This window comes from Equus asinus, chromosome 8, assembly GCF_041296235.1.
Source record: "Equus asinus isolate D_3611 breed Donkey chromosome 8, EquAss-T2T_v2, whole genome shotgun sequence".
In the NCBI taxonomy this organism is placed as follows: domain Eukaryota; kingdom Metazoa; phylum Chordata; class Mammalia; order Perissodactyla; family Equidae; genus Equus; species Equus asinus.
Window position 1 is genome coordinate 22886439 of NC_091797.1, and position 23468 is coordinate 22909906.

Below are 23468 nucleotides of genomic sequence, written 5' to 3' on the forward strand. Positions count from 1 at the left end.
CAGGGAGGGTCCGCCCTGCTGCCGAGTGGGACTTCAGCTGGGAACTCTCAGCACAGTGGCTGGGGACCCTTGAGGACACACACCAAGAAATGCTGAGTCATCAGGACCCCTGGTCACTGATGGCTGACCCCTGCACCCTTGCAGAGATGCCCTGAGCCCCCAGTACTGGCTGGGACATCGCTTCATGGGGTGTGGCTGTCCCCATCTCACTGATGTGCGGTGATAGCAATGCTGCCACTTATCCAGGGCCTGGTAGGAGCCAGGAAATGTGCTCAGTGTAGGACTGAGATCCCTGCCAGGAGGCACCGCTAACCCTGTTTTACAGAAGAACAAGGCCAAATGGCCAGGGAGGGGCAGGGCTGGATTTGAGCCCTGGTCTGCTTGGCCCCAAAGTTCTGTGCCTGAAATTGTATGACATTCCATAAAGTTACATCCGGCATGAGACGTCTCCAGCAATAATTTTAGTAATAGAATGCTCGTCCGCATCCCCAAACCCACACTCACTGAAAGTCTTGTGTCAGCGTTGACCAACTAATTTTTACCACTGGCCAAATAGGATTTAGCCAAGTTCCCACTGTTGAAAAGAAAAGAGATGAGTCCCCAAACTTGTGATAAAATGGAAGGGGAGGGCGAGGGGGCCCCTATTTCAGATGCCTCGTGCCAGCTTAGGTTGAGGGAGAATTGAGCAGATATGCACCTTATTTTCCTGGCTTGCCCTAAGTAACTTTTTGGGCACTTTTTGAAAAACCCGCACATCCGTCATGCTTGCCCTGAATACCACAGTGATTGAAGCATGGTGTGGGGTCGTGGACTGACTTGATCCTCTTTAAGAGCCTCTTTTCATAGCGAGAACGTGCCGTGCTCCTCGTCACAGGACCTCTGCACAGACTATTCATTGTGCCAGAAACACCTTATCTTTCTATCCTTTCCTTCCTTCCGTATTTTGCTTCGCTAATTTATCCTTAGCGCTCGGGTGAAAGACTAATTCCTTAGGAAAGCACCGCTGACCCTTTGCTATGCTGTATCCACCCCCTGTCGCATGCCGTTGGGGCAGTAGTGGTAACTTCTTTAGAGCATGTCACTATTATGGTTGTTTCTGATTTGTTATTGTTGGTTTCCCTGCTGGACTGTAAGCTCCATGAAGGCAGGAACCACACTGGTCTCAACTGTTGTGTGCCCAGTGCCTTGCACTTCCCTGGTCCATACTATAGGTACTCAGTCAATGTTGGATGGACAAATGGGTGGTTGGACAGATGGATTGAGCTAGTTCACTTCATTTTCTTTCCTTTCCATTAACTCCAGCCAATATACTCTTCTTAGCAGGGAAGGAGAATGGTAATGACCTGTTTATCTCTCTTGGGCCTCTTTGAAGAAGACCTCATCTGGAGAACCCTAGAATGTAGCCCAGCGCCTGACGTGTAGTAGATGATCAAAGTTGAGTACGTGGTTGTCTCAGCTTAACGCTTGCCCAGGAGACCGCTAGTCCCAAGGACTCGTGCTGGTGTGGGGAGCCTGGAGAGTTAGTTTCCCACGTTGAGAGTGAGGATGGCACATTTATTCATGGAAACTGAGGGAAGTACATTCCTGCCTCCCACCCCAGGCCGTGGTTTAGCTTCCCTGTAAGGTCTGCTGTTAGGTTGCCAGTTACTATATTGACTTATTTGTACATAAATACTTATTCCCATAACCTTCTCTTCGCCAGCATTCAGAGATAATGATGCACAATCTTTGTAACATCACAGACATCGCTTCAAAAGCATTCTGTTGCTATAGGAATGTTTATGATGTGCTTATCGCTAGAATTTCATGAGCAACAAACTCCCAAATTGTAGATGATTTAGCATTGGAAGCAGGGAGTGAGAGTGTATTTGTGTTTGCATTAAAAAAAAAAAAAGACTTTGAAAGGGAAGTTTTGCTTCTGCAGAGTTCTCTTCTAAAGTTTAAAATAAGAACTACTTAAAAGCTGAGCATTTAGAGTCTCTTAAACATTCAAATGGGTGAAAATCACTTGTAATCTCTCCCTCAAGTATTAAGGCAGTAGGCATTTAAAGGCTTTTTTTGGAGCTGGCTGTCACAGACAAAGGATTTCTCAATTTAAAAAGAAAAATCATTTTTGTAGCATTAAATAGTAGGAATGAACACCAGCAGCCCTCTTGACATTTTAGAAATGATTTATTTTCTGAAATATCCCAGTCCATTTTCATAGATGACACTTTGTTCTTCCCATCCAGAGTGTGGCCTCGGCCGGGGTTGCCATAGTTGGGGTTGGAAGTTTGGGTTGTGGAAGGGCAGGGCTCCAGGCACAATGTCACAACTCTTTTCTTTTTTTAAGTATGTTTTTTGGTGAGGAAGATTTGCCCTGAGTTATTATCTGTTGCCAATCTTCCTCTTTTTTTTTTTCTCCCCAAAGCCCCAGTGCACTGTTGTATATCCTAGTTGTAAGTCGTTATAGTTCTTCTATGTGGGATGCTGCCTCACTGTGGCTTGATGAGCAGTGCATAGGTCTGCGCCCAGGATCCAAACCGGTGAACCCCAGGCCACCAAAGTAGAGTGCGTGAACTTAACCACTTGGCCACAGGGCCAGCCCCAGGCTCAATTTTTGACCAGGTTCCGTGAGCCTCATCCTCTGTTACCTGAACCAGCAAGTTGGTGCCACCACCTCTGTCCGGACACCCCAAAGCCACACTTTCCCAAAGTCCCTGCCATGGCACTTTCCTTCCTGGAGAGACACTCTCTGAACTGTAGTCCAGAGGGTGAATTTGACATCATTTTTATTTCTAGGTACCCTCTCTGAACCAAGGCATCAGGCAACATCTTAGGAAAGTTGCACTCTTTACAAACTTCTGCTATAGCAATGCTCCTTAGTGTGGTTCATGGAATGGTGCTGGTCTGCAAACTGCTTACCAGTCAGCATAAGTACAGAAATGGAGAGTAAGCACCTAGAAACTTCCATACCGATTTGACAGAGTAATCCATTGAATTGAATATGAAAAATTAGGCTTGTCCTTTGTATGAATATTTTTTCATTTCATCTTTATTATATTTTATAAAAGTATTCCTCCGTGATGGATTGGAAGTTAAAGCAAAAACAAAGATAGCTGGTTCTTCATCACACACAGTTTGAGAGGGCCTGTAACCTGCCTTTGCTCCCCTGTTGAATGAATTTGGGGAAACCACAGCACTTACCAAATTATATTGTAATGAAACACGTGTCCGTCCCCCTCTCTCTTGCTAGACTGTTTCTTGAGAGCAGGGACTGTGTCTAATACATCTTCGTGGCTTCATTCCTAAGAGCCCTGCCTGGCATATCGGAGGGCGTGGGAAACATTTGTCCCATGTGTGCCTGCCTGCTCCCCAGTGACATGAGAGTGGGTGAGGCCAGCCTCGGCAACTCCTGAGCCTTCTGGATAGTGTCCTCTGCAGGCCAGTGATGGAGAGCTGGGATCGAATGATGAAGTAGTGAACTTTCCTTCTCTTTTTCCCGCAGAAACAGGTCTCCTCTTCCCACCTGCCCAGCAGCATGAGAGCAGCATGACTGGCCGGCCGCAGGAGAAGCCCCCAGAGCCAGGCTCCCAACTCAACCATCTGCTGCGGAGGTCAAGGTGAGCTTGCTTTCCTTGTGCTGGAAGGTTTAGGAATTTTCGTTTTAGCTAATTCTATCTGCTTTTGTAATCCCTTGTCATGTGCTGGAAAAATGGAGTTTACTAGGGCATAGGTAGACGTAGAAAGTGCACGTCAGCCTAACGGGGCAAAACGTGCTCATTTCAGTTAATAGAGAGGCTGATGGTGGAGCAGACGGGACACTGAATTGAGTTGCTGGGGACTGAAGCTCTCATTATTCCTCCAGCACCTCCTGAATCTTGGGACCTTTTAGGGATTGGGTATCCAGAGAATTTGGGGTAAAGGAATCTCTGGAAGAGGATGTAATTGGAAGGCTGGTCAGTCCATAGTCTGGGACTCCCAAGACATCCTGGACAGACACTTCTGTTCCACACAGGGTGGTAAGGGGCCTTAGAGGATCAGCCTGGCCAATCCCCAGCCAGTGTGGAACAATGAATTGTTAGAAAATTCTGCCTAATATTGGGACCAATTCTGCCTCTTGGTAAGTTCCGCCTGCTCTTCTCTGCTCTGCCATTTGGAACCATAAAGACTGAACTTTCAAAGACTCTGCCACATGACTCCCTCTTTGGATCTGAAGATGGCTGTCGTGACTCTGCTTTTGTTTTTTGTGTAAATTCTCCCTAGAGACTAGCGCCGCTCACTTTGTCCTTTTGTGCTCCTCCATGTTGGAAAGCACTTCATTACCTCCAGGGTTGGCCCTGCCAGTTGCTCACTCAACCTGTGCCATCCGCAGCAGAGAATCCCTCATTCACCGTTCATTCTTCAGTGTCTATTAAGAGCCTCCTCGGTGACAGTCACTGTGCTGGACACTGGAGGTACATCAATGAGCAAAAAAGACAGCGTCTCCGTCTTTTTTAACGCAAAATAGGTTTGGATCCCTGGAGAGAGTTCGAAATAAGCCTTGAACCACTTCTCGGTGCTCTTTTTTAATATTTTATCTCTCTTCAACTTTTTTCTTAGGTGTTCCATAAGTGCTTGGAAAAAAATGTGTATTCTCTAATTATTGGATATAGTGTTCTATATAAAATCATTGAAATAAGTTAGTTCGTTGTGATGTTCAAATCGTCTGTAATGTGTCCTTTTCTGTTTTCGTCTGATTAATCTATCAATTATTGAGAGAAATGTGTTAAAAAATCTCCCATTGGACTTGTCAATTTCTCCTTATAATGCTGAAATTTTTGCTTTATATATTTTAAAGCAATGCTATTTGGTGCATAGATATTTAGAATAGGTATTTTATTGATGAATTGAGATTCATTTCTACCCTCTTTATATACTTTGATTTTTTCTGCTCTTTATTTTTGGTTGAAGTGTTTCTCCCCCTCGTTCTGTTTTCCGTCTTCTTATTTGGAAGTTATATACTTCATAACTATTCTTTCAGTAGTTACTCCAGCAATTTTAACAGGCATCCTTAACAAAGTCTAACAGTAATCAGTGTCTTTACCTTCCTCCCAAACAATGCAAGAAGCATAAACTGGTTTAATTCTAACCACTGCCTCTCCCAATTTATATACAATTGTCCTGTGTTTTCATCCTGTCCTGTTTTTTCCCCACAAGCTAGATGTCGTTGTTATATATGGTGAGTGTGTGTATAGATTTACCCACAGACTTATCAATATCTTTTTTTCACCACTCTTTCATGAATATGAGATCATTTTCCTTCTGTCTAAAATAAATCCTTTAGCATTATCCTTTAGTGAGAGTCTGTTGCTGGTAAACTTTCAAGTTTTTTCTGCTGGGTTTGATTTGGTTTTTGTTGGCTTGAAAATGTCTTTGTTTCGCTCTCAGTTTTGAAAGGTAGCTTTACTGGATATATTCTGTTGGGTCATTGAAGCCATTATTCCACTATGTCTGGCTCTGAATATTGCTTTTGAGAAGTTGGCTGTCAGTCTAATTGCTGTTTCTTTATAAGTGATCTGGCATTTCTCTCTGGTTATGTTAAAGATATCATTGTTTTCTCTGATGTTCTCAGCTTCATTGTCACGTAACTATGTGTAAATTTCTCTGTCTTTGTTCTGCTTGGGTTTTGTGGGGATTCCTACAGATAAAGATGGGTGTTTTTCAACCATTCTGGAAAATTCTCACCCCTCAGTTCTTTGAATATTGCCTCTTTCTCTCTCTAATATCGCCTCTGGAACTCCAGTTAGACGTATGGTGGGCCTTCTCGTTCTGTTCTCTCTCTCTTAATCTCTGTTTCACATTTTCATCTCTTTGCTGAAACTCTGAGTAATTTCTTCAAATCTGTCTTCCATTTAACTAATTTATTCTGTCTCCAATGCTGTTTAATCTATCCATTGAATTTTTTTCCTTTTGGTTCCTTTATTTATCATTTCTTGAAGTTCTGGTCCATTATTTTTCAAATCTGCTTGGTGGTTTTCTGATCTCTTATTTCTTGCTCATATTTGTAAGCTGCCTTTTTTTACTTTAATCTATTGGAGTAGCTATTTAGACATTATAGAATTTCGTGTCTGGTGATTCCAGAATCGGAAATCTTTCCAGGCCAGATTCTGCCGTCTGTTGTTTCTGCTGGCTGGTACTCATAGTGCCTTGTTTTCTTGTTATTTACTGTGAGCTGCCCATTTTCCTTAGAACTTTCTTGGGAATTATTTGAGATGTTGAAGTTTATTTTTCTGGAGAGGATTTGCATTAACTTCTACTAGTTGTCTGGAAGCACTATCAGCCAAAAGTCACTTTAAATTAATTTTCTACCTAAAGCTTTTCTGGTTACATAAGTAGCATGAATTCCAACCGCAGACCTGTGTGAGATCCAGCTTATGGTTACAAATTTTCAGGAGAGATTCCCCCCACATTCTACCCAGCCCAGGGTCAGGTTTCCTTGTAATCTGCTTCTGTGCTGTGGGTCTATTTCTCATTCATTGAGAGTGGAGCCTATTGGAGTCCCAACTTTATGGCCAGAACTCCACTTTTTCTCCTGTTTCCTGAGCCCTGTGCAGCTCTCATGGGAAACTTAGAATCTCTGGGGATGAGCAGGAACCCTCAGGGCAAAAGCCAGCTTTGCCTCTAGCTTACCTCCCAAGTTTCCTGCTTTTGGTTTTGTTTTGGTCTTCAAAGAATCCTTTCATTTATACCAGCTCAGCAATGTGTATACAATTTTTACATTTTAAATTTTATCCAGCATAATAATTGTTTCAGTTGGGAAAGTCAAGTTGCGTATCTGGTCTGCCATATTGCCAGAAAGTATATCTTCTTTCTTCTCCACCATGGCCCTGGGAGGCAGGAATGACTGTTCCATGTTCACAAAAGAGTGAACCGAGGCTCAGAGAAGACATGTAACTGGCTACAGTCACAGGCCTGGCAGGTGACAGACCCGAAAGGAGTATGTCCCTTTCCTGTCCCGTCTCCCCAAAATGGGCTGTTGACCATTTTTTCAGGATTAGCTTTATTCTCACAGAGGATATGAGTTCCTACCAGAATGCTTTAAATAGCTGGGCAGCTTTGTAAAATTTGTTTATGAATCTATTGTTTATCTTCTTTGAGAGAGGAAATGGCTTCTACATATTTTGTGGCTTGTTTCTCCAACAGTCACCACCAACTTTCCTGCTTCATTCCCACTCCTCAAAGGCCCCCTGGACCCAAAGCCAGAACCCATGTGCACCTCATCCAGACCCCAGCTTCCTTTCTTCTTCGTGCTCCTCTCTCCTTCTCACATTCCCCTCTTCCCTGCGCCTCTCCCCCACCCCATCCTTCCTGCTGTTGGTTTTTCTGTCTCCTGCTGGCGTGCCTTTCATCAGAGGGGAGGCCACAGAGCACAGTGGGTAGGTATTTTGGACCTTAGGGCAGCAGGGAGAAAGAGCTGAGTTTGAACCTAGCTCTGCCACTTGCTAGCTTAGTCTCTCTGAGCTTCAGTTTCTTCATCTGTAACATGGGACAATAGATGGAGCTGCTCGAGGACCAAATGAGACGATGCGCATAAAGCTTGGACCACGAGCGTGGAGCGTCACAGCGCTCGGTCCGTGGCGGTCCGCGTTACAACTGAGAACAGGCCTGTGCTCTTGTTCAGTGATGCTTTTAAGTTGACAGAGCTGGTTTATGAAACGTGGTGAAAATGGAGGCAGAAATCTGGGGTCAGTGTGAGAGTCCCAGCCTCACTCTTATGTTCTTCAAACTGGATATTTTAAAAAATAATCTGAGGGAAAACAGAACACCTTGGTCTGGCCAGTGTTTGCAGAGGATATAAACCAGGGGTTCTGGAAGCAGGGCACCCCAGCATCTCGGCTCTCCCTCCAAGCCGTTCCCTCCGCTGTGGAGCCCCCAGGCCACAGGATGGCGCACCTGCTCTGCGGGTCCTGCAACCCTGCAGTGGGTGGTCTGCACCGTTTTACCTCCTTTACTTTTTGACGGCTGGTGTGACGCTTTTTATTTCACACACTCCCTTCTAGTAAATGCCTTTATATTACTCTCAGATTTGTATCACTTCCTGATTTGATATCTATCAAGCAACAGCTTTTCTCAATACTTGCTATTTGTAGAGACTCTGGGCTACGTGCAGTGGGCAAGTGGTAGAAGAAACAGAGCACAGCGTAGAGTTGCTGTGACCTAAAACTGCTCTAAAAAATGTCTGTTAATTTTAAAAGACTTTATGACCAAAAAATGCATAGAGAATAAACCATCTTCATAAGGTTAAGGGTCAGATGTTCAGAGTGGATTTCCAAGGAGGGCAGCACTATGCCCTTGAGGGGTCAGGGAAGGCTTCCAGTGGAAGCCTGGAGGAGGCAGACTGGAGCTGACTCTGTGGGGCAGGTAGGGTGAGGCACTGGAAAAGGAGCTCCTACATACTGGGTATAGAAGTGGTATGAACTGAAACATAGAAACGGGTGTTCTCATGAGGCCCAGTGCGTGCTGCTAGCCCCACACGTGGCCGCCTGGCCCCTCTTGGGCAGCCGTGCAGCCGTGTCTCGTCTGCTGAGACACCCAGCAGGAGGATCTTTAGCGTATTATTAGCCTATCAAAAGCCCTAAGAAGTCCTGCAGTTAATGTTTGACTCTGTGTCACCAGGCGCCCCCAGGGGTATTTGACCACTCATGGCCCACGAACATGGCGGTCTTGAATGGATTTGCATTTGCCTTTTTGTCTCTCTAGCAAATGCTTTGGTTCACTCTTGGCCACCAACTCACTTTTATAAAACAGAGATTGGAAACTTTCTTTAAAAATTTAGTCTGTGAATACCAAACAATGATTTGGAGTGAACCACTTGTCTTCTTTTTCCATGCGTTGCTCAAATATCTAGAAAGGTGAGGGTTTCTAGGAGCCTGAGCATGGATGTTGCTGGAGTTAGGGAGGGGCTGCTTTGCTCTCCAAGACGATGTTGACATTCTAGAGCAGTGGGCTGAGGGGCCAGGCCCAACCCACCCCATCCCCCACCCCGCCCGGCAAACCTCAAGTCTATTAACAGCCTCTCTCCTGATAATGATTCATGCTTCCTGTCCCTCCTCCATTCTGGTTACTTAGAGCTATGAGCCAAGATTGATTACTTACACCATCCAACTGGCCTTGTCCATGGGGAGCTCAGCTGGTAGATTAATTATTCTTCTTAGGGTGGCACTCCAGGTTGAGTTCTTCTTGTGAGCCAACCCCTGCACAGTAAAACAAGGTGCAGATGCGGAGACCATTTCTGGAACCAGAAAGTTGGGACACTTCATGTCAAGGGCTATCTGAGGAGTTTGGGGAGCCAAGGTTATTGTGGGCATAGAGACAGGCACCCCGGGCAAAGGACTTACGTGCTTGCACAGCCACATAAGAGCCAATGGACAGATGTTATAAACTGAGTCTTTAAGGACTTCTCTGGAGACTGACCATCAGCTCCTTCTCACTGTTACACCCAGTGCATTCTCCTTTCTAAAAATACTTTAGTAATCTTTATTATACCAGTCATATAGATTATTCTATTTTTTAAAAATTAAAACACTACAGCTGGAGCTTAAGTCTGCTCTGATAACCTCCCCCACTCACTCTTGGCCCTTTTCTAAAAGATGGCAGAAATCCAGGTGTCCTGACTCCCGGCTCTCTTTCTCCCCAGTAGGCTGGATAGGGATCAGGTGTCAGTGGTGGGGAGCTCTCCTGCCTCAGTATCCTGGCTCAGGATTGTTGGGTGTCCCTGGGACAGGCGGGCTCTGGCGGGGTTCGTCCAGCTGAGCCTTCACAGGTCAGAGCTAGAGGGACCTCCTTGCAGCCCCTTGGGTCCAGCCTCCTCATTCTGCAGAAGCTGAGTCTGAGGTGCAGGGAGGGGAAGTCATTGCCCAACAAGGTCACAGGGCCAGTCTCCTTTTCTGTTTGGTCCGGGTTATCTTTATATTGGGTTTGCGTTTCCTGAATACGCAGCTACCCAGTGCGGGCTGGGGGCGGGGTCAGAGGGCAGGGGAAGTGGGCTTAAAAGAACCCCATGTGAGAATGTTTAAATGTCCTGAGTGTCCCATGAAGAGGGAGATCATGTGTGTGCACATAATCAAGAGGAGGAGAGGGGGAAACAGTGTGGGTCCAGGAGACCCAGGGTGGAGGGGAAGAAGGAGGACAAAATGAGGGCCATTCAGAGAAGGCTGGGACATTTTAATTTAGGGAATAGAAATAAGTAGGCGACTGCTTCTTTGCTCTTCCATGATGCCTTCTTGTTTGTATTTCTGGAGAACACTCACGTCACGTGGAGGCCCTACGTCTCCATTCAGCCGAAGTGGTTTAGTGGTCGCTGGGGGCTCTTTGGCCTGGGACCAGAGGTCCTCAGCTCTCCTCTCCCTCAGGTTTGCTTCTCACCAGCACTTGTGATCCTGTGGAAATCTCTTCCTCCCTTGGAACTTCCATAGCTTAGCTTAAAATGGGAATACAGCTTCTTGCTGGGTCTGCCACACAGAAAAATAGCGGTTGTGAGAATGCCCTCTGAATGTTGAAGGTTAGGATGGCCTCATTGTTTCTTCTCTAAGGGCTACCTTGGCGTGAACTCTGAGGGAGTTGGGAGCTTCCGCTGGGTTAGGTCTCCTTTGCCGGTCAGATCAGGTGGCAGATGTGGGCCACCAAGGCCTCCCCAGGCCTGCTTCCCTGGGACAGCCCTGCCAGACAGTGTCCCCCAGCTCTCAGAGGGGGGCCGTTGTTTAAGCAGCCCAAGGGGCTGTCACTAAAAGTAAGGAAACTGCAGCTATGGACAGAGTTACTGCCAATTTCCTGGAATCTGAGGGCTGGGGGCCCTCTTGAAACAGGAAAGGAAGTAAACTATCTCTTTATCTGGTATCATAGAAGGAATGAATCGACTCTTTCCGGGTAACTGGGCCGCACCCCTTTAAAGTTTTTTCTTTAATGGTAACCGTAGCTATTCTTAAGCTTTAGATGGCCACTACATAATTTCTTCTCTTTTCCTCTCCTGGGGTCTTGAACTGCTTGAGAGCTGGACCCCAGAGAGCAGAACTCCTCCCTCGTTACCAGTAACCACGCTGGCGAGCTTGGCCTGACCCGTGGCCGCACTCAGAGTCCCTCTTGGGCACCTCCTGAGTTGCACTGACCCTCGAAGAACTATAGGCCTTTCTTCAGGGGCCGACCTGCCCCGGAGAACTTCCTTCAGCAGTGAATGAGCAAGTCATGTGAGCGTCTGCAGTCTTCTGTTTATTTCTCTGCCTAGAGAACAATACGGTAAATGTGCTTTTCGCCTTGGCACCATGTCTTGGATTGTCGTTATGGAGAAAAGTGACTCTACCGCGATGCAATGGTGTTTTCAGGGGGAGTCAGGGTAAGTGAGGTTCTTGGTCCCCTCACCGAAGAGCCCCCGACTGCGGAGGCTTTCCAGTGGATGGGTTTCCTCTCTTCCTTTCTGTGTCCACTTCTGGCACTTCCTGCCCCTGAGCACGAGTCTGCTAAGTGAAACAAAGGGAGGGCTGAAGGTTGCCCAGGAAACGAATAACCAAACCGATTCAATCACGACTGAGTCACTGAGCCTGATCTAAACTGTACCCAAGTCAAAACAAAACAAGAGAAACCCCACCCTGGGTGGCGAGATTCTGAGAGTCCCCACTGGGTGCCACACATGTTTTGTACCTTCGCCTGTTTAATCCTCACAGAAAAGCCTGGAACAATAGGAATCATCATTCCTGTTTCACAGAAGTCAAAACTGAGGCTTGGAAAAAAAAAAAATGAAAAAGAGTCAGGTCGGCCTGCCTGGTTACTCACTTGGCAACCGTGGAAGATTAAGATCTGAACTCTGGTCTTCTGACTCCACAACCAGTGTTCTTGGTCCTTCTGTGAGGAAAATGCCTCCACAGAACCCATTTGTTCCTCTCCTCTGAGAAGTTCCTGATGAGGAAAAGAATTTTCCAGATCGCTGGAGCTTAGCCCTTTAAGCCTAGAAATAGGAAGGGGGTTTTTTTTTGGTGTGTAAAATGCGTCAGCTTCTTTTTCGTACTTCCAAGTTCATGGCTATGCGCTAGAGGGTTGAAGGTTGCGAGGAGCTGGTGTCTGGATCCCCGGGGCGTGTCTATACTGTGGCGTAAACTAGTTCTCCCCGAGCCCTCAGAAGTCAAGGAGAAAGCTGGAAGGTTCCAACTAGCGGGTAGTAGCTTCGTGCTAGTCAGATCTGTGGGAGGCGGGGGAAAAGACGGACAAGGGACTCTGCAGAAGATCAGAGGAAGCCTTGTCCTTTGGCATTGGAGGGTTGGAGGCCTAGCCCTATCACTGATTGTGTGACCTTGGGCAGCGCATCCCCTGAATGTGAATTTCCTTTTCTTTTAAACAGAGAAAACAATTCTGACTTCACACGTTTATAGTGGGGACAAAATAAAATAGTGTGTGCGTGTGCTTTGTACAGCGCTTTCTGGAATCTTCCTATTGGCCATGAAGACATGCACACCCTCCCACGAACTCCTCAAGGTCCCTATCAGAAACTCCACCCTGGGCCAGAGGATTTGTGGCCGTGGCCCAGGGGCGCTGGCTGGCTCTGAGCTCCACTGACATCAGGCAGACACGTGCCATGGTCACCAAGGCAGGTCACTCCACATGTCAGCATTGACCTCCTCGTCCCATGACTGTTAAAGAGATGGAGCCATGAGTTTCTTACTCTTTTATTCAAAAAAAGGAAAGAAAGAAAGAAAAGAAAGGGGAAAAAATTTTGGTTTTCTTTAACCTGTACTTTTGTTCTGTTTTTCCCTCCTTGCTGTGAATGGAATTGCCGTTTAACTTTTTTTTTTTTTAATTTAAAAAAATGATGTTCTGGGTGATGGAACATAATATTTAGACACGTTGAACTGACAGTTGATGGCTGTGTTGTCAATACACCATCACCACAAATCATGTTCCAGGCGTTGGTGGGGAGGAGATTTGTGTGTAAATGTGCGTGTGCGTGCACACACTTGGATGATTTAAAGTGATTGGGGAGGGTCCAGTGACCCTTATCAAAAGCAGCTCCTGTGGAAGGTTAGCCACAGGACACGGTCGTTGGCTCTGCAGAGCGGAAGAGGGAAGCCCGCTTCCACTGTGGACCGAGGGGATCTTCTCTGTGTTAGCCTGTGGCAGCAAAAGCTTCCCCCTTCCTCCCTCCCTTTCTCCTGTCGTTAGCTCCCAGTGGGTGCCCTGTTTATGCTGACCCCTGAAGGCAGAGTTGAAGGGGTCCCAGTCTGATGGCGGAGGCAGATAAAGCAGTTGGGAACAGTGTGCTAAGTGGTGTAATAAAGACACGCTGACTGGGTACTTGGTCTACTCTCTAGGCAGTCCTCCTCATGTCCCTGCCTCCACCTACCACCTGTTGTCAGGGGACTCTCAAACCTCTCTGAGCCTGGGAGCCCTCAGTCCGGTGCCTCAGTGACAGCTCCTGTTGTAGGTTTCAAAGCCAAACTGAACTTTGGCAGCGCTCCCTGTCCTCACAGGTGCGAACCTGACATCTAGGCGTCATCCTGACACACCCTGCTCCCGCACCTCCATGCCCATCCTGTCACCAGGTCCTGTCAGGTTCACCCTGAAATGCCCCTCCGTCACCACCCACGTCCAAGCTGCCTGGCCTCGACCACCACAGAGCTGAGTCTCCCCATATCCTCGCTCACGCTCCTCCGGTCCATTGTCTGCACCAGAGGTCAGCACACAGCGGTCCCCAGGATCACTTCCCTGACCCAGCCACTGCCTGATTTTGTATGGCCCCTGGGCTAAAAATGGCTTGTACGTATGAACATTTGATGATATGGGAACACTGACTTTGGACCCCAATTAAGCAAAAAGTCATCCCTCCAAAAAATATTTCCATTCTTCTCATTAGCAGATCTGTGTTACAAAAGAATTATACTCAATTATTATTATATTTTGTTTCCTCAAAAAATTTGTAGAATTTTCTTTTTTGTCTTATTATATAAGACAAAAGTCTTATATAAGTGATGTATAAGTCTACTTCATAGCCTTGATTTTGCCACCTGGCTGCAAAGCCTAGAATATATACTATCTGGCCCTTTACAGAAAAGGTTTGTTGACCTCTGGTCTACACCGTGGCCTTTTCAAAATGGAAATCTGATCAGTCATACATGCTTGCACAGAAATACACACACACCCCACTCAAAATACTTTAATGGTTCCCTATTACTCTTTGGATAAAGATAAAGCTCCTTACCCTTAAGAGCCTTAGGTGGTCTGGCCCCTGCCCCCTCTCCAGTTTCATCACCATGCTCCTTTATCCTCCATTCCAGCCACTCTGGCCGCCTTTTAGTTCATTGTGTCCACCATGTTCCCACCTGCCACAGGGCCTTTGCCCATACTGTCCTTGACTGTCTGGAATGCAGCTTTCTACACCCTATTTTCCCTGTTTAAGTCCTCATCCTTTAGATTGCAGCATCACTGTAACTTCCTCAGAGCATCCTTCCCTGACCTCTCTGCTGAGGTCACGGCCCTTTATTATTGCGCCTCATCACAGTCAGCAGATTGTATTTGTCTGTCTGACCTCTCCCTGGCAGACTGCAAGCCCCACAAGAGATGACACCTTGTCATGGACCCACCTCCATGATATCCACTGTGCCTGGTACCTAGTGGGCACTCAGTAAATATTTCGTTACAATGAATGGCTGAGAATCAGGGAAGGTTTCATAAAGGATGTTAAGTTGGAACAGGAACTTACAGGCTAAGAAGATAGAGAATGAGAGAAAGAGATTCCAGGCTGAGGGACCAGCATTCTGGAAACCCTGTAGTTTTATAGGCCAAGTGCTCACGGTATGTATGGTGAATGGTTGGGTAAATCATTGGGAAGGTAGGTGAGGCTAAATTGTGAGGGGCCTCCTGTGCTGGGCTGAGCTGTCTGGACCCTGCTCCTGTTGGTGGAGGGAGCACTGGAGGTTTTAAGCAGAGGGGTGGCATGGGCAGGGCTGCTGGGTGTAAAGTGGGCGAGGAGAGGGGCCCGGCCATTAAGAGACTGTATCATGGAGTGGGCAGTGGGAATGAGAGGAGAAGATGGTCAGGGAAATGCAGGAATTGATAACCTGTTGGAAGTGAGGGAGGTTAGGGGAGGTGAGCTCTTGGGGTCCCAGCTTTCTGATTCAGGCTCCTCCAGTATTTAAGATGAGTGAAGGGGAAACAGTAAGAGCAAGAGGTGGAGGGATGAAAGTTAGTTCGGGGGCCAGGAAGCGGAGAGGGCAAATGCCTGCAGCCTCCATTGCTCAGTGAAGCAGGCTCAGGCTCATCTGCTGGAACAAAGGCCTTTGGGGTTCAGGATGTAGACCCCGGCCTCTTTCCCCTTTTGCAAGCAGAGGGTGCAGCATCATCCCTAAACTTTTGGGGGATTTGCCTCAGCGAGGAGCATCTGGGGGCTCAGACTGTGGACTTATATCCCAAACAGCCCCTCGAGGGGTTAATAGGGCCCTTAAGGAGATCTTACAGGCCTGCCTTTCCTCATCCTGTTCCTAAAATGCGATGTCTACATGTCAGCTTTGTCAGAAATCCTGCCTTGAAGGCCTTTGAAAAAAAAATAGTCCACTTACTTCCAAAAATGTTCTCTGAGGGCCTGCCCCACCCCAGCTCTGCTCTGAGCACCACAGGGAACCCGGCTCTGAGTCTGTGCCTGACCTGCAGACACCTAACTAATACTTGAAACCCACAAACGGTGCAAGAAGGCATAATTCAGCGACTTCGTGTGTTATCGTAGCGTATTAAAGTTCTCAGGCACATTCACACACGGGAGAAGCCGTTTTTAACCAGCTTCTCCCAGCCATCTTCTCCCGCAGCTCCCCAGACCCCCAGACACATAGCACCCGCTCCTCTAAGCGTCGTCCCGGGCTGTTCAGGCACTAGCTGCGTTCCCAAACCTGCTTATGCCGGTTGTGCTTGTTATTGTAATGCATAAATTAATTAAATGTGATAGAAGCTGATGACCTCTGAGTGCAAAAAGGAAAGAAATGCTGTTTCTATGAAAGGTTAGCTGAATGCTTTGGAAAAAGAATATAGAGAAACAAGCCCCCAAAAGACACTAAGTGCCAGGTGAGGTGTAAGCAAGACAATCGTTGAAGATGGGCACCCGAGAGAGGGGGCATATGAGCACATCAGAGGATTCGGCACCGCGATTCCTTTACAGTGTCTTCAACTTCTGGCTCCTTCTTACAGAAACAAAACTGAAAAATGATGCATTACAGGGTGGTTATGGAGAAAGACAACGCAGAGCTCTAGTCAGCAGATCTGTGAGCAAAGTAAAGGCCTGGCCCTTGCCTCGAAAGGCTAGCGAGATGTTTGTGTTTTAAGTTAAAGTTTTAAGCCATCAGTGTTCTGCTTTTAAGCGTACATGCAGGTTTTTTCACTGTTTTATTACATCTGTTTATTTTTTTGAAGAAGTAATAGATTCCCATGGTTCAATAATTTAGAAAAATATAAAAAGCTATAAAATGAAGTCTTCTTCCTACTCTTCTTCCCATTCAGCCCAGAGTCACCCCCTCCCCACAGACAACTATTACTAGTTCCTTAGATCCTTCCAGATTTTCTTTATGCACAAGAAGCAGCTGTGAACATACAGTCGATCCTCATTATTCGGGGATTTCATATTCGCATATTTCTCCTACCCTCTCAAATTTATTTGAAACCCCCAAATCAATACTCAGGGTGCTTTCAAAGTCCGTGATGGACATGCTATGACAGAGCTATGAAAAATTCGAGCCTCCCAACGCACATTCCCGGCTGAGGTTGATCGAGGAGATGTTCTGCCTTCTTGTTTTGACTCTCATGCTGTAAACAACTGTCCTTTTCAAAGTCCATTTAGTGCCATGTTTTTGCACTTTTTGTTGTTGATTTCACTGTTTAAAGTGGCCCCAGTGTCATGCTGAAGTGCTCTTAAGTGTAAGGAGGCTGTGATGTACCTTATGGAGAAAATATGCATTAAATAAGCTTCGTTCAGGCATGAATTATAGTGCTGTTGGCCGTGAACTCAATGTTAATGAATCAATGATATATTAAATAAGATATCTTGGAACAGAAACACACATAAAACAAGGTTATGCATTTTAAAAGCAAAACAAATAAGGTTATATATTGATCAGTTGATGAAAAAGTGACCAGAGGCTCACAGGAACTGAACCTTGTATTTCCCCCGAAAAACAATGGTACATTGTTTTCTAATTCAGTGTCTATGGTGACTTTATAAAACATACTACTGCTAATAATGAGAATCAACTATTTACATACATACATGTATATATTCTATTTTAACTTTAGAGATCTTTCCATATCAGTTCATGGAGTTTCCTTGTTCTTTTTAACAGCCATATAATACTCCATCATATGGTTATTCTATAATTGTCTTTAACCACTCCCTTATTGACAGGCATTTGAGGTGTTTTCAGTCTTTGGCTACTCAAACAATGCTGCAGTGTATACACTTGTCTGTAGGTCATTTTTATATGTCATTTGTTATAAGTCTCTGCCATAACCAATGTACTAGAAAGGGAATTCTGAACTCCTGGGTATATATCCTAAAGAAATTCTCACAGAAGTTCATAAGGAGACACATTTGAGAATGTTCATCACAGGGTGTCGTTGAGAGGTTGGCAAAGAGTAAGTGTGATGGATGCAAGTTCCCACCTGGTGTGGTTATTGTGAGGGGCTGGTGGAGGACTGGGCGCTGTGCCTGGCCCGAGGTTAGTGCACAGTACGTATTAGCCATCATCATTCCTCCCTCCCATTTGCTCAGCAGCATCTTAGTCTAGCTCGTCAGCATAGCACTGGGTGTCTTTCCTACTGCTCTCCGACAGCAGCCCGCCCCTCCGTGATCCGTCTCCACATGCGGCTGGAGGATGCCTGGGCAGTGTTGGGGACATTTTTGTGCTGGTGTCCTAGGCCTAACTCTGGGCCACATTGGCTCCTTGAGAAGAAGATTGGCCCCTTCTTCTCCTAATCTTTAGCCAGGCCCACGGGGTGGATGTTGGACAAACCTAGTTGCTGCATTCCATGAGCATTGAGTGAATCTGCTTTGGACCAAACGCTGCTCACGGCACAGTGGAAAGAGGAGGGAGAGACATTCAAACAAAAGTCTGAAGACACAATTCTACTCCTATAGAACTTAAAATCTAGTATTGGTTGGAAAATCAGGCACCCAAGCTTACTGGCCTGGTGGAGTAATGTTTCCACCAAACAGAAGGATGCCCATGGGGGCCTGTAAAACTTTCATGTCAGGTCTGGTCCCCACATTCTCCCCAAGGCCCTAAGGCTCTGGGGACCCCGTTTCTACCCTCTCCTTCCAGGGGCCCCTGGTGGGTGGTCACTTCAACCCTCTGGTCTCATAGCAGTAGAGGGAAGTTATTTTGGCAAGAAATTGGGACAGTGAGATAATGGGGGCCACTGACCAACAGGATATCTGTCTTGAACAAGTCCAGGCAGGTTTGGGGGCTGCCCAGGGGCGATGTGAGGGATTACTGGGGGGAGGCAATCCCAGCAAAGGGTAAGATGGCCTGAGGCCTCTCAGTAGCTGTGGGGTAGACGGAAGCCAGCCTTGGTGAGCCTCTACCGCCCACACACAAAACTCCCAGCAGTGGGAATGTCAGGTGAGGGGGCTTGAAGGGGATGTTCACTTCCAGCTTTATTCTGTGCTGCTTGAATTCTCAGAAGCGTCTGTGGGTTAAAGCATACCGGTTTTCTTAATCTTGGCATGCTGTGGGTTGGAACGAGACCCTCCTGACAAAATTGGTCTCAGCAGCTCCCATCAGCTTGTCTCTCACAGGGCATCTTCCCAGTTTGCTCCCTTGGTCTGTTCACTCCTTGCTTCCCCTCCTTCAGCAGCTTCCCATGGGCCCTGGGAGCCTACTCAAGGTGCTCTGGGGGCGAGGCTCCTCCCGGTCCTTGAACAAGGAGCCCCTCTCACGTGACTGAGAAGGCCAGCCTTCAGGGCACAGAAGGACAAAGGAGAAATTGCCAGGGGCAGCCAAGCTTCCTAGTCAAGCCTCCGTGTGGGGCTACAGGGCCACGGGAAATTTGAGGTGGGCTATGAGGCCCTCTGTCTGCCTTCACTGAGCAAATGCCTCTGAAGCACTTGCAAAGTGCCAGATGTGAGGCACAGGCTGGGCCTCAGAGATGTGCAAGACGGTGTCCGGCTGCCCTCAGAGAGTTCACGCTGCTGGGAAGGTGGGGGCGTAAGCAATGATGATGGGGGGTCATCTCTATGGAGGAGGAGGCCAGACCCAAACCACAGGGGCCTGGAGGAGGGAGCGACTCAGGAAGTGCCACTGGGAAGGCCTCCAGCCCCAGACACCAGAGGTCCTTCTGTTTGTTTCTTGACTCTCAGAATTCCCCCAAAAGTCTTAGAACTCTGAGCCAGAAAGGGCTGTGAGGGTTGCTTGTCTAAGCCCCCTTATCTTACAAGTGAAGAGCCTAGGGGCCGTGGAATTGCCCTGGGATGGGGCCTGTGTTGTTGCCACTGTTCACAGAATGCCCTGATGTCATAAGCTGGGGTACCTCCCATCAGATATGCAGGCAGGCGGGCCAAGAAAGACCAACAGACACCCAAGCACAAGAACGCTAATGCACAGTTGTTCTGCACGCAAGGAAGTGTCGCAGACTTTGTTACCCTGTGAGCTGTGAGCTGTTTTCCAGAAAGAAGGGAGGTGATTTCCCCCAGACACCCACCCCTTCCCTGGGGCATAGGGCATCTAGGGGCATTTGTTTTTTATACAGTCTGACATCCTTGAAGGCCACAGAGCAAAGCCAAGCCAACTGTTCCAGTTGAGAACTGAATCCATAACCACACAACCGCGGCAGCCTACCTGGAGTCCTAGGGTTTGAGTCAGCGGGGCTGGTGCCATCCCAGGTGACCGTGCTGCACCCCCCTTCCCATCGTCCCCTGCAGAGGAGGCTGGTCTGTGTCTCGGACCTGCTGGAGGTGCCCTCAGCAGCTGGGCTCCCGGGGAGCTGGGTGTGGGGCTTGAGTGGTAGGAACGGAGCCCTCAGCTGCTTGACTTGTGTTTTCTTAAATTTATAATTGGGAGATTTCTCCCAGCCCTGCCCTACCCTGCCAGGGACAGAGAGGCATCCTTCCTCTGGCTGCAGTCCCAGCTGCTGATTCATAAGGCCCACGCCTCAAGTCCTGGGGCAGGAGTAGGGGATCTTCTGTGCGGGCCCAGGCCCAGACCCCTCCAGCCGGGCACCCCACTGAGACCTTCCCTGAGTCCCCAACACAAGGGTCTGCCCACTGTGCCTTCTGGGCCCTCACTCCTGTGACCTCACCTCCCTGAGAGGCCCTTCTCTGCCTTTTCCTTGTGAAATTCCCTGGAGTCTTTAGGAAGCCCCACCCCCCTCACCCCTCCCCCAACTGTGAGCTTAAAGACACAGGTTTGTGGGGTTTTATCTTCCCTAGCAGAGTCCTGGCAAAGTAGGTCCTCAGTGTGAGTTTGTATGAAAGAATATAAAGGACAAGACAAGGCACAGATGCCCATCTCTGACCATGAGGTCCTCCATCCACTGGGTTGTAAGCTTCATGAGGCCAGGGACTGTGACCTAGGGACATCTCCTGGCACGCAGTAGGTCTTCAGTATGGTTACCGATTATCCTGAAATTCCCCTGGCAGCTCCTTCTTAGGAGAAACACATGATCATGTGGTACTCAGGGCTTGGGGCACTTGGGGCTCACGTGTGGGTTGTTCAGGTCTCTCCTCTGCCCTGCCTTCCTTCTGCAGACCTCTTGGCTATGTCATCTGTCAACCTCACCATCACCAGGGGATGGGGTGAGGGGCCAACTGTGGATTGGGAGGAGGCTTCATGGAAGAGCCAGGCAGCCCAGAATGGCCCTCGTCCCTGGCATGCCCCCCAGAGCCTATTGCATCTCTCCCTTTAGACTCTGGGGTGCCCTGAGTTTAGGATGTAAATTTCCTACGCTATCCCTGCTTTTACATCCCATCACTTTCTCCCTGGGGCCCTAACTAAGTTTTGATGAGTACTGACATGAGGGACAGTGATCCCAGGTGGGTATGTCTGAGCATGTCCCACTCCCGTGTTCCAGAGCAGTTATGTCTGGCGGTGCTGAAGATGCAGGAAAGGCTCAGTCACATCAGCTCAGCATTGCCTCCCACCCCCCCACCTCTGTGTCCTGGGAGAGGTGGACAACTCGTGGCGTCTCGTGCTCTGTGCATCTGCCCCCCGAGCAGTTGTCAGCTCCACAATTTGAATGCTAATTGGCTGCTGAGCCCTAAATTTCAACCTCTGTAAGTTGGTAAAAGATGAGACAGTGGTTTTATGGGTTTTGTTCAGGCTCCCTCTAGAAAAACTTTGCTTCAGTTATCAGGATACCTAAAAACATGGTTGAGATCCAGAGAAGGCAAATGACTTGCCCAGGGTCACACAGAGAGTCAGTGGAACCAGGCCTCCTGTTTGCTACTACAGTGCCCCTCTCACTACATCATATTCAGACTCGATGCCCGTGTTCCTAACCTCCCTACCCAGTCCTTGCCATTAGTGGAGGAGGGTGGTTAAAAAACTGTATCTAAGAATGTATCCACAGGGCTGCCTCTTCCAGGAAGCCACCCTAGACTCCTGTGGCCCCACTTCTTTCCCCACATCCTCAGCATCCACACCACTCCATGCCAACTGGGGATGGAGAGAAGAAGTGGCATGTAGCAGTCGCCAGGGGAAGGCAGTGTAAGTTCCCTGGTAGAGAGCTGCTGCTGGCCCAGAAGAGAGAGCAATGACAGCGAGGACAGGAACCTGCACCCCAGAAAGTGAAATAGCTCCAGTCCCCATTTCCTGGTGGAGAGGCAAAGTCCAAACTCTCCATGTTGCAGGTCCCTGGCTTCTTCCTGGTTCCTAGGGCTTGGAGGGAGCAGGTGATGCCACAGGGTGGGATGGAAGGATGGAGAAATAAATGTTCCCTGCTGCCCAAAGGAAGCCTTGAAAATCCTCCCTCAGCTAAGAGTCAGCATGGAACTCAGAGCAGGGAGCCTCAGGGCCACGAAGGAGCGAGAGTGAGCCAGTCGCTGATCCGAGGAAGATTTCGGCACTACCATTGTCGTTGGCAGAACTCGTCCATAGTAGTTGGGCTACTGGACTATAAGACACCCACTGGCCTTATTTAGGAGACTAATCAGAAAGCATTTAGAACAACAGTGTTGCTATAAAGGAGACCACGAACCATGAGCCGCGTCTTGGAGAACTGCCCTTGGCTCCTGCCTTCTTTTGGACGTTGGGAGAGAGCTGGAGTGAGAATTCCAGGAGGATCCAAGTTAAGCTCCTTTGACAGACTTGAGAGGAAGGCTTGACTGAAACCTAAGCCAAGTCATGTGGGGAATTGTATATACAGTCTCTGAATGATGACCCAGTGTCGGAAAAAGGAAGATCTTTTTGGTTTTTCTTCCTCAAACAAGCAGTGGTGGTCTGGCAGGAGCAGGGTGTTACCCTTTATGAATTGTAAGCAAACAAGTCCAGTTGAGACCTTGGCCAAAGTCAACTTCCTCTCTGTCTCTCTGTCTCTCTGGTTCAAAGGATGGTCCTTTCAGACAGATATCCTCCTTGCAGCCTGTGCCCCATCTCCTGGTGCCCCTCGGGGTATGGAGGGATGGGAGAAGGACTTTGATGCCCTAGAACAGGGATCAGCAAACTATGACTGGAGCCAAATTCAGCCTACGCCTACTCTTAGCTACAGCCTCTGAGCCAAGAAGGCTTTTTACGTTTTTAAATGGATGAATAAAAATCAATAGAAGAGCAATACTATTTCTTGACATGTGAAAATTATATAAAATTCAAATTTCAGTGTCCATAAATAAAGTTGTATTGGAACACAACCTCACCAACTCATTGATACATCGTTTGTGGCTGCTTTCACACTCCACCTGTGGAGCTGTGACATATCATATAGCCAGCAAAGCTGGAAATGTTTACTAGCTGCCCCTGTATGAAAAATCCCTGTGCTAGGGAGTCTGTGTCAAGCCTAATGATTATCTACAGCCTTCCATAAATCTGGTGCTTTAGGGCACTGTGCCTTTAACAGAAAACAGTAAATTCTGGCCGTCAGTCCATGTCAAGCATGGAAACCTGGGGTGGAGTGCCTGACTCTGGGTCTCATTTGCCTGGCCCAGCATTTCAGTTCAATGAGTGTTTATTGAGCATCTGCTATATCTTAGTCACTGTGACCCAAGCCAGGTAGGATGCTGGCCCTGCCTTGGAATGACTGGACAGCCAGTGGGGAGATGGGCCCAGAATTAGGTCCTGTGACTGCAGTGCTCCAGGGGGAGCATAGAGGGCACCTCGGATTCCAAGCAGGCATTTATTTGTTGAGCCCACTCCAGAATCCCGGAGATTGCTCTAAAGAAGGAATTGACCAAAGAAATGTGAAAGTAGTAGTCCTGTTAATTAGTTCATGAATGACAAACCTCCTGGTGCCAGTTACCCAGTAGGAAATGCTGTACATAATGAGCAAAGCAATTACCT

The 23468-nt window shown here is 47.7% G+C and overlaps 1 protein-coding gene across 23 annotated transcripts in view; it reads left to right on the forward strand.

Moving 5' to 3' along the window:
- Positions 1-23468, forward strand: part of TRERF1 (transcriptional regulating factor 1) — a 195017-nt gene that overhangs the window by 126863 nt on the left and 44686 nt on the right. For all 23 annotated transcript variants that reach the window (XM_070514938.1, XM_044776677.2, XM_070514941.1 and 20 more), the window contains one exon: positions 3488-3602. The gene's annotated coding sequence lies outside the window, so the exon portion shown is untranslated. The remainder of the gene's footprint in view (positions 1-3487; positions 3603-23468) is intronic.